The sequence below is a fragment of the Petromyzon marinus genome, unplaced genomic scaffold, assembly GCF_048934315.1.
Source record: "Petromyzon marinus isolate PM22_M1 ecotype Great Lakes invasive population unplaced genomic scaffold, UKy_Petmar_22M1.pri1.0 PM_G_Scaffold_47, whole genome shotgun sequence".
In the NCBI taxonomy this organism is placed as follows: Eukaryota; Metazoa; Chordata; class Hyperoartia; order Petromyzontiformes; family Petromyzontidae; genus Petromyzon; species Petromyzon marinus.
The window spans coordinates 1,296,006-1,309,622 of record NW_027422999.1 but is presented as its reverse complement, the minus strand read 5'-3'; the positions used below and the strand labels follow the sequence as shown (position 1 = coordinate 1,309,622).

Here is a 13,617-nt window from a genome sequence, read left to right as displayed (position 1 = left end):
ACACTATATATACTACACTATGTATACTACACTATACACTACACTATACACTACACACTATATATACTACACTATGTATACCACACTATACACTACACTAGACACTACACTATACACTACACTATACACTACACTATATATACTACACTATATATACTACACTACGCACTATACACTACACACTATATCAGGGGTCGGGAACCTTTTTGACTAAGAGAGCCATGAAAGCAAAACATTTGGAAATTTATTTCAGTGAGAGCCATATAATATATTTTAAAAGTGAATTCAACTAAATGTCAGTATAATAAGCCTCTGAATTTATTCTTTTAAATAATGTTGTTATAACACTCACCATTAATGCGACTTCTGGTGCTGCATGGATTTGCTGATGTCTTTGTAGTCGGGTTGGTACTTGGTGAGGTTAAGCTTCATGCAAGCGTTGAGGCTTTCATCCATTAAACGTGATCGTAGGTTGGACTTGATGTTTTTAAGATGTGAGAATAACTGCTCACATGCATACGTAGATCCAAACATGGTCAATACAGCAATACTCACACGCTGCAGTGTGTGGTATGTGACAGGAAGCGCGTTCCAAGTTTTGAGAATCAGCTGGTCTTCGGGTTGGAGTTTTTTCATTTCTGTCCACATGTGCTTGCTCGCCAACTCCGCTTTCTGTCGTGTGATTCTTTCCAAATCTTCATTCAGTGACTTGAACTTATTCACCCACATGTCTGAGGCCTTCAGGTCAGCCACTTCTGCTTCAAAATCTCTGACGGAGACACCAGGGATGTAATTCAGGTCGGCTGTGTTCAGTGAACACTCGTTTGGATGGGTGATGAACTTAAAAAGACGAGTGTGCTCACGAAATTCTCCAAAGCGTGCTTTGAAGGACTGTAGGAGACTGGATGTGCAGCCAGCTAGCTGGTGGAGATCAAGGTTTTGAATGGGCTCACTTGCTGTGCATGCATCTTTAAATTGGCTCAGTTTTTCAAAATGTAGTAAACGACCTGTTTCAAGATCCGTGATGAAAAGCTCCAGCTTGTTTTCAAAAGCAAATACAGCTTGTTGAAGGGATAACACTGTATTTCCAATGCCTTGCATTTTCACGTTGAGCTGGTTCAGATGTTCAGTCAGATCTACGAGATAGTAAAACTTGAGGAGCCACTCGGTGTCGGCTAGCTCAGGATGCCCGACGCCTTTCATTTCAAGGAAAGTCCGGATTTCGTTCAGGCAAGCCGCAAAACGGCTAAGCACCTTCCCTCTTGACAACCAACGCACATTGCTGTGCAAAAGCAGACCAGGATAGTTATTTACAACTTCATCCAGCAGTGTTTTAAACTGGCGATCATTTAAGGCTCGGGCAACAATAAAGTTGATCACACGAATGACCAGCGACATCACTTCGCCAAACTGCCTGTCACACATCTGAGCACAAAGTGCCTCCTGGTGTATAATGCAATGGAAACTTAGGATGGGTCTATTTTCATGTTCACGGAGAAGCGCCACAAATCCTTTGTTTTTCCCCACCATACACAGAGAACCATCAGTACACACTGAGAGAAGTTTATCCATAGGTAGACTTTTTTCTTGAGCAAACTCCATGAAAGACTTGAATAAATCCTCACCTCTTGTGGACCCTTTTAATGGCAGAACAGCAAGACTTTCTTCGCGCAGTGTGTCACCAACAGCATATCTTGCAATCACGCTGAACTGCGACAAATGGCTCACGTCTGTTGACTCATCCAAAGCCAGAGAAAAGAACGGCGCTGCATTTATGTCCTTCACTTGCGTTTCCTCCACTTTGTTTGCCATCACGATGGTACGATCATGAACAGTTCTTGCCGACAGAGGCATGTCTTGTATCCGTTTGATTATCTTGTCTTTGTTCGGAAGATCATCAAAAAGTTCATTGGCTACATCCAGCATGAACGTTTTAGCATACTCGCCATCTGTGAATGGTTTTCCGTTCCTCACTATTGCTAAAGAACCAGCAAAGCTAGCCGAATTATAGTCACCTTGCCGGGTCCATACGCGGAGTTGCTGCTGGCTAGCTTGCACCCTGCTCAGAAGCTCTTGGCACGCTTTCTTTCTGCTGTCTCCCGCAGGGTATTTTGATGCAAAGGTAGCGTGGCGCGTGTCGAAGTGCCGCTTTACATTCGACCGTTTCAACGATGTAATTTTGTCATTGCAAATTAGACACACCGCAGAACCCGCTCTCTCCACAAAGGCGAATTCTTCGGTCCATTCGTCCTGAAATGTACGATACTCGTCGTCTTTTTTTCTTTTCGCCATCTTCTTCGTCGAAGGGTTAGCTTTGAGCTAATGACCGAGCAGACGCAGTCTCAGACTGATTCAAAAGGGGGCGTTTACCTGTTTTACCCAGCAACGGCAAACGTAGGCCAGTATCATCCAATTAAAATAATGGACAATTGCTCCTGCAGCCCTGAACAGGACATGCGCAGTGAAAAATCGATGGATGGATTAAAACAAGTGAGAATATTTTGTTTTATCTGCGAGCCATATGCAATCATCAAAAGAACCACATCTGGCTCGCGAGCCATAGGTTCCCGACCCCTGCACTATATATACTACACTAGACACTACACTATACACTACACTATACACTACACTATATATACTACACTATATATACTACACTACGCACTATACACTACACACTATATATACTACACTATACATTACACTATACACTACACTACACACTATATATACTACACTACACTATACACTACACTATACACTACACTACACACTATATATACTACACTATACACTACTATACACTATATATACTACACTATACTACACTGCACACTATATACACTACACTATACACTATATATACTACACTATACACTACACTATACACTACACTATACACTACACACTATACTATACACTACACACTATATATACTACACTATATATACTACACTATACACTACACTACACACTATATATACTACACTATATATGCTACACTATACACTATATACTACACCACACTATATACACTACACTATACACTACACTACACACTATACACTACACTATACACTACACTATACACTACGACACACTACATTAGTAGGATCCGTCGATAATTGTTCACGTCATTGTTTTGTGATGTTCTTACTTCTGTCCGTTCACACAGAGCCTTACCGCTTATTCATATTCTGTTTTTTTCAGTAAAGTCACGTAGATAGAAAAAAATAAAGTGAATAAAAAATACCACGACGTTTAGATTGCAACACGGAGAGCCATCGACTCACACGGAGAGCCACAGAATCAGAGACATAGACTCACACGGAGAGCCATCGACTCACACAGAGATCCACAGAATCACAGAGCCATCGACTCACACAGAGAGCCACAGACTCAGAGCCATAGACTCACACAGAGAGCCATCGACTCACACAGAGAGCCATCGACTCACGCAGAGAGCCACAAAATGACAGAGTCATCGACTCACACAGAGAGCCACACACTCACAGAGCCATCGACTCACACGGAGAGACAGAATCACAGACTCACACAGACTCACACAGAGACCCATAGACTCGCGCGCAGCCAAAACAAACTACAAATCAATTCACGGCCAAACACATCTGAAGAGAGGCGCCCGACAGACACCCGAGTTCGATTCCCGCTCACGGATGCGCCCTACCCAACACCATCAAAGACGTAACCGGTCCCTCTGGGGTTGGGGGGGGGGAGAGACAAAGGCGGCCGGGCGTGGTTGCTGGCTCACACACCACCCCCCCCCGTCTCGTGTGATGTCTTTAAATTCAAAAGCGCTGAAGCTTGCGTGTGGCTTGACAATGGCGCTTTTTAGTGGATGCACACGCGTGGTGATCGCACTTTGTTGAAACACATTCCTGCGGAGGGAGCTGGTAGGAACGTTGGGTTGCTCGGTCAATGGCCAGGGTCAACGGCGGCACCACGTGGTGCATTGAGCAAATATGCCCGTCTGTGAGGGCGGGCACAAGCCGGCGTGAGTAGGTTAAACGTTGAGTTTTGTAAGGGCACCACGGGGTGACCAGCCCCACCCAGCTCCACCCCTCCCACCCCCACCCAGCCCCTACCTCCCCACCCAGCCCCTCCCCACCCTCCCCACCCAGCCCCTCCCCACCCAGCCCCACCCCTCCCACCCCCCACCCAGCCCCACCCTCCCCACCCAGCCACTTCCCACCCTCCCCTCTCCACCCAGCCCCACCCCTCCCATTTTATCCGGGTGTTCGGATACATGCGTACAGACATCCACAGACATACACAATTAATCCCCTGCCTCCTGTGAGAATTAACCCCGGTTGGGCTTCCGGTACTGCGCTGCGCCGCCCACGCGCTCCGCCTCACGGCACGGGGGGGCCGCGCGGCACGAGCCATGAAGAAAAAACAAAAACATAAAAAAAAATCCTAGAAAAGAATAGAAGGGGGGGTGGGGTTACGTTAAACAAAGCATAAAAAAATCCCCCAAAAAACGAAATGATGAACGGAACCAAGTTGCCGAATCCAGCGAGCATCTTGTTTCTTCTGATCGTTAAAAAAACGAGAGAAGGACAGTGACAGAGGCAGGCAGGGAGAGAGGCATGGCACAGGGAGAGAGAGAGAGGGGCAGTGAAAGCAGCAGCAGCAGCAGAGGGAGGAAGAAGCTCGTCATTGAAGAGGAGTGAGGAGGCGAAAAAAAAGAGATGGAGAGAGGCGAGGGGGGAGGAAGAGGAACGGAATGAGAGGCATGGAGGGGAGGAAGGGGAGAGGGACCAGAGAATCCTCCTCCCACACGATATTTTATTACGTGGCGGGCCATCGCCAGGTCAGGTGAGAGAGTTGATGGTGGTGGTGATGGCGATATTGTCGACGATGTTAATGATGGTGGTGATGATGGTGATGGTTGTGATGGTTATGATGGTGATGATGGTGATGATGGTGACGATGGTGGTGATGATGGTAGTGGTGGTGGTAATGGTGGTGCTGGTGACGGTTGTGATGGTGGTGATGCTGGTACGTTGACGACAATAACGGTAAATCGTCCTCTGCAGACTGAGGGCTTCCAAGCTGCAGATCGTGGGGATGAAAGGGCTTGGAGCTGAGGTTGTGAAGAACCTCATTCTGGCTGGAGTGAAGTCCGTGACGTTTCTAGATAACAAGGTATGGTACTATAATAAAGCTTGATTCCAAGCACTACTTACAAATATTTTTCATTATAACTGCTATTTGTGCACACACTCAGTTATCAGTGGTCTGGATACGGCCTCAGAGCTTTTGCACAAATACATTCACACGTTTACGTGTTAAATGTTATGTTGTGGAGTTGTGGTGCCGCCGCAGCGGAGCCGCGCCCACCACCGTGATGCCGTCACCGATGCCTCGGATTTCCTGCCACTCTCCCGGAGCCGGTGCCTTCTCAGACGTCCGCGTTTTGGCCCCTGCACAGTCGTGAGGCCGCTGCAGCAGGGCCGCTCTGCCGAGGTCGTGCCCACCGCCGCAAAGCCACCACCGGGGGATGTCGACGCCGACGCTGCGCACCCTCACCACCCCCCCTTCCCCCCCACACGAACGTACACACGCCCCACGTAGAGCCAGAAGGGGAGGTCACCCGGCTGATTGGTTTTTGTCCAGAAGTCCCTAATGGGATCAAACTTCATGGTTTCCTGCGGCCGGGAAATTGGGCGATCTTCCCCCTGTAGCTGACATGCACTGCGGCGCCGCGACCTGATATTAAAGTTGCATGGTCACGGCAAGGGCCATCGAACCACCGCGAGTGGAGCCACGCACGCACAAGCGCGGGTCAGTGGACTGGTAGCGGGAGAACAGAGAGCGGACGTCGGTGAGATCACTGCGGCGACGTCACCCGAGCTGGGATCTGGGCATCGATAGGGCGGGAGAATCCGAGCCCCTGATTGGACGGGAGGCCAAGGGTCTGAAAGAGCAAAAATGCCTTTGTTGTAGGTAGGATAAAAGGAGGGGGATTGGGGTAGCAGGGGGGTTCTTCTTGTTCAAGATCATTGCGGTCCCGGGAGCAGGAGAGTCAGCCATCCGAGACGTCCGTGAGACGTACTCCAGCATCGGCAGGCTCGCCGCCTCATTCCCTTACAGCGGTCAGTACATCGGGGAGAAGTAAGTACGAGTGAGAGAGGCGTAAGTTCAGCCGTTTTAAATCCAGGATAGAGAGCGGGGCGAGCAGTAGGGGAAATCGACTCGAAGACCTCCGAGGGAAAGATTAGCTTCCACTGACCATACCATCACAGGTAAATAAAATTCGCTAGTGGGGGAATAAAACTGTGTTGCGTGGTCTTTTGGGAGTGTGAAGTGGAGGGCAGTGTGCGCTGGGTGTCTACATGTATGCGCGGCTGTGCACCTCGAGACGAAGCGTGGGGTGTTTACGTGCCCGCACGATTGCCCACCATAGTGCTTAGCGATCGCGTACCTGGGTGGCGGTGCCGCGGTCACGCACCCGCACACGGGTCTGGTCGCGAGATAGCGAGTTAGAGCGCCGAGCGCGCGCGTATTCGCGCGACTGTTTGAGCGGGATCTTTAACTCAGAGCCAAGCGAGCGTCCCCAATCAGCGGTGCGCGCACGGCAGAAACCCCGCCCGCCCGCCCCCCGGCTCCAACCCCCTCGCGTGCGATTGGTCTGTTTACGGGCAGAGGGAAGGGACGTGTTTGTTATTGTCAGCACACGTGGAGCGCGGGTGGGAGGGAAACACGCGCCGCGCCTGTTTGTTTACGGGCGGTATGGAGATTTATTGGTGAGCGCGCTTACAGCCCCACCCCGCCGTTGCACAGTGTAGTGCATCGCAAGCGCGAAGCGTACGAGCCGCTAATTAAACTATGCAAACGCGGTCGACATCCCAGGCAGAGGTACAGGGGGGCGAGACGTTAGGGGTCGTTAGTCTGGACCTGACAGAGCAGCCGAGGGGTAGCGGTGTGAGTGGAATGGGGGAGTCGGTGGGCAGCGGCCCCGACAATTCAGTGATGGCGGGGGACGGTAGCCCCCACAGTTTGGCGTCAGAAGCGGTACGAACCCCCGCATTACCCCACGCGAAAATAAGGCATATATTCACCGGCCGGGGTACACCTTCATGGAAAGCATTTGCCCGCAACGTCCTAGGGGCTAAGGAAATTAATTGGTGGACGGACGCGCAGGCGTTACGTCAACTTAATATGAATCTGGATGGGCGGGCAGCCGATTTTGTGGAAGCCCTACCCGCAAGCGCGCAGACACAGCTAGAGGAGCTGATGCGCCGACTTGATCTGCGTTTCGGTACGCGCGATGAGGAGGCAAAAGCGGCCTTAGAGGCACGCCGTCGCCAACCCGGCGAGGACCTGCGCGATTATGCCGAGGATGTGCGCGAGCTAACAAAGATCGCACGCCCGGGGTACACAACGGAAGTGATTGAGGAGCTGGCCGCAGAGAAAATCCAGCGATACTTAACGCGCACGGCGTGGTGGCAGCCAGACATGAACTGTACGCGCCTCCCCTTTAACGCCCTTGTCGAGCGCGCGCGCAAATGTGAAAGAATTTCTAGCGAACGCGCACAGCTCCGAGGACTGGGACGGGAGCGCACCATCGCAAGTCTGTCCACCGAGGAGGAAGAGGAGGAACAGGGGCTCGCCAGGACGGTAAGGGGTCGGGAAAGGGAGCCTCCGGCATCCCGCGAGACAACCCCGGGATGGGTAGCAGGGATACAGACGGGCATTGGGGGGATCGACAACAAGGTAACCCAAATGGACACAAGGTAACCCAAGTGGGTGAGAGAGCAACCCAAGTGGACAACAAGGTAACCCAAGTACGGGCACATATGACTGCGCTGCAGACTACGGTAGAGACGGTTCAGACCGAGTTGGGAGGGCTGGCCGAGAGGGTAGCCTGACTAGAGGCTGAGTCTGGGCAGCGGCGTACGGGAGGGGAAAGAGGGAGCGGGCGGGGAGGCTCCTACGGGGCCGCCGCCCTTCCCCGAGCATGCTACCTGTGCGACCAGCAAGGGCATCTGGTGAGGGACTGTCCCCAGATCGCCCGCGCTAGAAAGGCGCCAGGGTTAAACGCCAACGCCCCCTAGAGAGTGGACCACCTAGGGTTGCAATCAACGAGGTCCCGAAACAAAACGGCGATAATAATAATGGTGAGCAAGTGACACCCACACAGGTCCCGGCCACAACACCCAAGGACGCGGTGAGGACGGGCAACTGGCTACGGGAGCTGGTGGCAGGAATCACGGGGGCCACGTCGCTGGTGGAAGGACAGGTGAACGGGCAGCGCACCCGGATCCTACTGGACACGGGGGCCGTAGCCTCACTCGTGAGCGCCACGCACTGCAGCGTGCTCGGGGTTGACGTGAGCCGCCTGCAGGCCCCGGATTGCGCGCTGCACACAGCGAGCGGAGCCGGGATGGGGTTGCTGGGAAGGATCTCCCTCGAGGTCCGTCTCGGAAACCAGTTGTGCAACCAGGAATTCTACGTCTCGAGTGTGTTGTGCCATGAGTGTATTGCAGGTACGGACCTCCTGGAAAAGCTGCGGCTCAACGTGCAGCCCCGCCAGCGATGCGCCACCGTGGAGGGCAGCGGGGAGCGGATTCCGTTCCTGGGACCCGAGCCGAATCGCCCTCGCTTCACACCCGTGGCCGCTACGCTGGTGTCAGCCCTCACCATCGGGCCACTCGCCGAGATGCTGGTGCCAGTGGCAACCCCCTCCGCCGACCCTACACACCGACCATCGGGTGAGGTAATGCTAACTCCTCACCCGGAGTTGGCAGCGCGGTACGGAGTCGTAGGATCAGCCACGCTGGTAAACGCAGATGGGGGCTGACTGTTCATGCCGGTGTTTAACCCACACAGTACCCCGGCGATGCTACGACGACGCACCACAGTAGCCACCATACACCCCCTGCACGCGCACCACTCTAACGACTCGGTGTTTGCACTCTGGGCAGAAAACCCTGGCCACTCTGAGGACAACCAGGATCTGGCCTGGCGGGTCGGCCCAACCCCCCGGGCCGAGATCGCTCCCCTACATGATGCGTTACATGTGCCTTGGGCAGATTTACCTAGGGGGGAGGCCGATCAGCTGCGCGGGTTGTTACGGGAGTACGCCGACGTGTTCAGCGAGCACGATTCAGATGTAGGCCGAACAGACCTTGTTAAGCACCAAATTGACACAGGTGCAGCCCGACCGATCAAACTCCCCGCATACCGGGTGGGCGCGCCTGAACGGACCCAGATCAAGGAGGCAGTCGCGGACATGCTACGTGATAACATAATTCAGCCCTCGACGAGCCCCTGGTCTGCCCCCGTGGTGCTAGTGACGAAAAAAGACGGGTCGACCCGATTCTGCGTTGATTACCGAAAATTGAACGCAGTCACCCTCGGCGACGCCTTCCCCATACCGCGCATCGACGACACCTTTGACAGCCTCGCAGGGGCACGGTATTTTTCCACCCTCGATCTGGCGTCCGGGTACTGGCAGGTGGAGATGGCGGAGGAGGATCGGCTGAAAACCGCGTTCACCACCCCGATGGGGCTGTTCGAGTTTCGAGTGCTTCCGTTCGGACTCACTAACGCACCCGCGACATTCCAGCGGTTGATGGAGTTGGTAATGCGGGGCTTACAGTGGGAACAGTGCCTGATTTACCTGGATGACGTGATAGTGTTCAGCAGATCTCTGTCCGAGCACTGGTCAAGGTTGCGAGAGGTGTTCCAGCGACTACGAGCAGCCCATCTCAAGCTCAAGCCGCGTAAGTGCTACATTGCGCAGCGCGAGGTAGGGTACCTCGGACACCGAGTCAGCGAGGCAGGGGTGTGCACCGATCCGGAAAAGGTGCGCGCCGTAGTGGAATGGCCACGGCCCAGGAATCTGACGGAGATCAGGTCATTCTTAGGACTCGCCACCTATTATCGTCGATTTGTAAAGGGATTCAGCGAGATTGCACGCCCCCTCACCCAACTCACCTCCCCTAAGAACCCCTATCGATGGACGGAGGCCTGCGAAACGGCCTTCACCGCCCTCAAAGACCACCTCACCCACACCCCCACCCTAGCTTTCCCAGATTTCACCACGGATTTTATCTTGGACACCGACGCCTGCAGCAGTGGGCTGGGCGCGGTGCTGTCACAGGTGCAGGGTGGGACAGAGCGGGTCATCGCATACGCCAGTCGGACCCTGAGTGGGGCCGAGCTGAATTATTGCGTGACCCGTCAAGAACTGTATGCCGTGATCTTCGCGTGTAAACAGTTCCGACCGTATTTGTACGGCAGGAAATGTCGGGTGCGCACTGACCATTATGCCCTGCAGTTTCTCCTTACATTCAAGGAACTGCGGGGGCAGATGGCCCGATGGCTGGCGCAGTTGCAGGAGTACAACCTGCAAATAGAGTACCGAGCTGGGCGTACGCACGCAAACGCGGACGCCTTGTCGAGGCAGCCCGCGGTGTGTGCCGAGACAAGGTTGGAGGAAGTCTGCCCGTGCTTCACGGGGGGCCGTTGCTGGCAGGTGGCAGGCCCCCAGGAGCGCACCGAGACTAACCCTCCCCCGGTGAGAGGCAGTGCAGTATGTGCCACAGAGACCCCGGTAGGAGGAACCAGGGACCCGGGCGACCACTCGACAGGCACGGGGCCCACACCCTGGGGCCCAACGGGTCGCGCAACCCCATCCGATCGGATCCAGGAGGACGTCGGCTGCGCCTTTCCGGGCCTGGACCACGCGCAGCTGATACGGACCCAGCTGCGGGATCCGGATCTGGCGGCGGTGGAAGCGGCCCTACGGGAGAAGAAGGATGCCCTACCAGGACCCTGGAGTGGTTTGTACGCCCGGTTGTGCGTGCAGAACGGGGTAGTACGAGAGCTGACAGAAGCCGGCCAGCCTGGGTGCATCTGTGTTTCCGCCCAGGTGCGACCCCAGCTGCTAAGACTGGTGCACCACCACCCGCTCGGGGACCATGACGGGGAAACGGCGCACTCGGGAAACCCTGCATCGCCAGTATCTCTGGCCCAAGTTAGCACAAGACGTGGCCGCCTGGGTACAGGGCTGTCGCGCGTGCCAGCAATGTGGGCCGAAACCGGCACGATACCAGGTACCCATGAGACTGTTCCGCGTCAGTCGAACGAATCAGCTGGTTGGGATCGACCTGCAAGGGCCATTCCCGCGATCCCACCAGGCCAACCGATATATTCTCGTAGCGGTGGAGTACTTCACACGCTATCCCGTAGCGGTGGCCATCCCCGATAAGACAGCCCTCGTAGTAGCCCGAGCGTTCTTGGAACACTGTGTACTTAAGCACGGGATCCCTCACAGAGTCATTACTGACCAGGGTAGTGAGTTCGAGGCAGAGCTATTCCAGGCGCTGTGCCGGGAGTTCGGGATCCAGAAGGACCGAACTACGGCGTATCATCCCCAGGCAAATGGGATGGTAGAGAGAATGAACCAGACCCTAGCCGGGAAGCTTAAACGCATGGCGGCCGCGAATCAACGGGACTGGGACGAACACCTCCCCTATGCTCTGTTCGCCTACGCCACCACAGTACACACCTCCACGGGACAGACCCCGCTCCTAATGATGTTTGGTCGTGAGTCTCGCCTGCCTACAGATCTGCTGTTCGGTGTCCCTCCACCGCAATGGGAGGAAGGGAGCCGCCCCGTGGAGGACTTGATGGGGACCCTGCGAGAAGCTAGGGTCCGGGCCTACCCGCAAGGCGAGACCGCGCACCAGTGGCAGGAGCGGGGCACCCGACCCCAAATGGAGCCCCCCTTCTACTCGGCGGGCTCTCAGATGTGGCTGCACACCCCTCGCGTCGGGGCCAGGCAGGTGGGGAAGTAAACCACCTACTGGCGGGGGCCCTGGACGGTGGGGCGACAGATCTCCCCTTGGATGGTACTGATTCAAGGGGGAGAGGGGGGCTGGGAGATGGTAGTCAGTGTCCGGCGACTGAAACCAGGGAGGGCGGCCCCAGCAAGGGAGAACCCCGCCGCTCGAGGACGCCGGAACCTCCCCCCCCCACACCCCCCATACCCGGGGGCCTCGTGCCGTATATGGGCCCCACGGGGCCCTGGGCCCCAGGGGGTACCGACCCAAGCCAAGGGAGACGAGGACGACGGCCCCTGAACCCTACCGCCCCCGAGTTTGTCTCCCAGCCCGCAGGTACCCAGGACCGGAAAGAACCCCTGGAGTGGAGGAGGAGACCGCCGCCAGAACCCCGAGAGACGGACCCGCCACCGCCGAGACCAGCCACAAGAGCCGGACGAGTCCCGCAGACCCCGCGGCGCTACCTCGTAGGGGCAACCCAGGCGAGGTGCTCCAGTCAACCCGGAACGGGGACTGGCACCTCGGGGGGCTGTGTGGTGCCGCCGCAGCGGAGCCGCTCCAGCGGAGCCGTACCCATCGCCGCGACGCCATCACCGATGCCTCGGATTTCCCGCCACTCTCCCGGGCCGGTGCCTTCTCAGACGTCCGCGTTTTGCCCACTGCACAGTCGTGAGGCCGCCGCAGCAGGGCCGCTCTGCCGAGGCCGTGCCCACCGCCGCTCTGCCGCCACCGGGGGATGCCGACGCGGTGCACCCTCACCACCCCCCCCCCCCCCCGCACGAACGCACACACGCCCAACATAGAGCCGGGAGGGGAGGTCACCCAGCCGATAGATTTTTTTCCAGAAGTCCCTAATGGGATCGAACTTCATGGTTTCCTGCGGCCGGGAAATTGGGCGATCTTCCCCCTGTAGCTGACATGCACTGCGGCGCCGTGACCTAATAGTAAAAGTTGCATGGTCACGGAAAGGGCCATCGAGCCACCACGAGTGGAACCACACACACACAAGCACGGGTCAGTGGACTGGTAGCGGGAGAACAAAGAGCGTATGTCGGAGAGATCATTGCGGCGACGTCACCTGAGCTGGGATCCGGGTATCGAAAGGGCGGGAAAATCCGAGCCCCTGATTGGACGGGAGGTCAAGGAAGCGAAACGCCGAAATTCCTTTGTTGTAGGTGGGATAAAGGGAGGGGGATTCAGGTAGCAAGGCAGTTCTTCTTCAAGATCATCGCGGTCCACGCAGGAGGGGAGTCAGCCGTTCGAGACGTCCGCGTGACGAACTTCAGCGCAGCCAGGCTCAACCCTCTACTGATCGCTTTTCTACAGCTTCCAGTGCAGCAGAGTGGAAGTACGCATGAGTAAGAGAGAGGTAAGTTTGGGCTATTTGATTGAGGGTAGAAAGCAGAGCGATAGGCAGGGGAAATACAGTCTAGGATCCCAAGGGGAATAGGCTGACATCCACTTACCCACAGAATTACGCGTAGCTTAACGGGTTGCTCGCGGTAAATAAAATAACTGGTAGGGGAATAAACTGTTTCGTGTGGTCCTTTGGAGGGTGAAGAGGAGGGTGGAGAGTGTTTTGTGTTCGCGCGCACACGCGGCTGTTTGCGGCGAATAAGGGAGTAGAGCGTGCTTGGTGTCCGTACCTGTACGATCGTTTCCAGTATTGTTCAGCGCATACCTACACGACTATTTTCGGTGGTGCCCAGCGCTCGCGTACCTGCGCAATCACCTACAGTAGCGCTTTGCGCTCGCGTGCGTGCGTGGTTGTTTTCCACGAAGCGGAGTGTTCAGTGTACGC

At 55.4% G+C, this 13,617-nt stretch overlaps 1 protein-coding gene across 1 annotated transcript in view; it reads right to left on the bottom strand.

Annotated features, from left to right (window-relative positions):
- The window catches only part of LOC142917354 (uncharacterized), a 661,949-nt gene that overhangs the window by 45,886 nt on the left and 602,446 nt on the right, over positions 1-13,617 (bottom strand). The window lies entirely within an intron of this gene.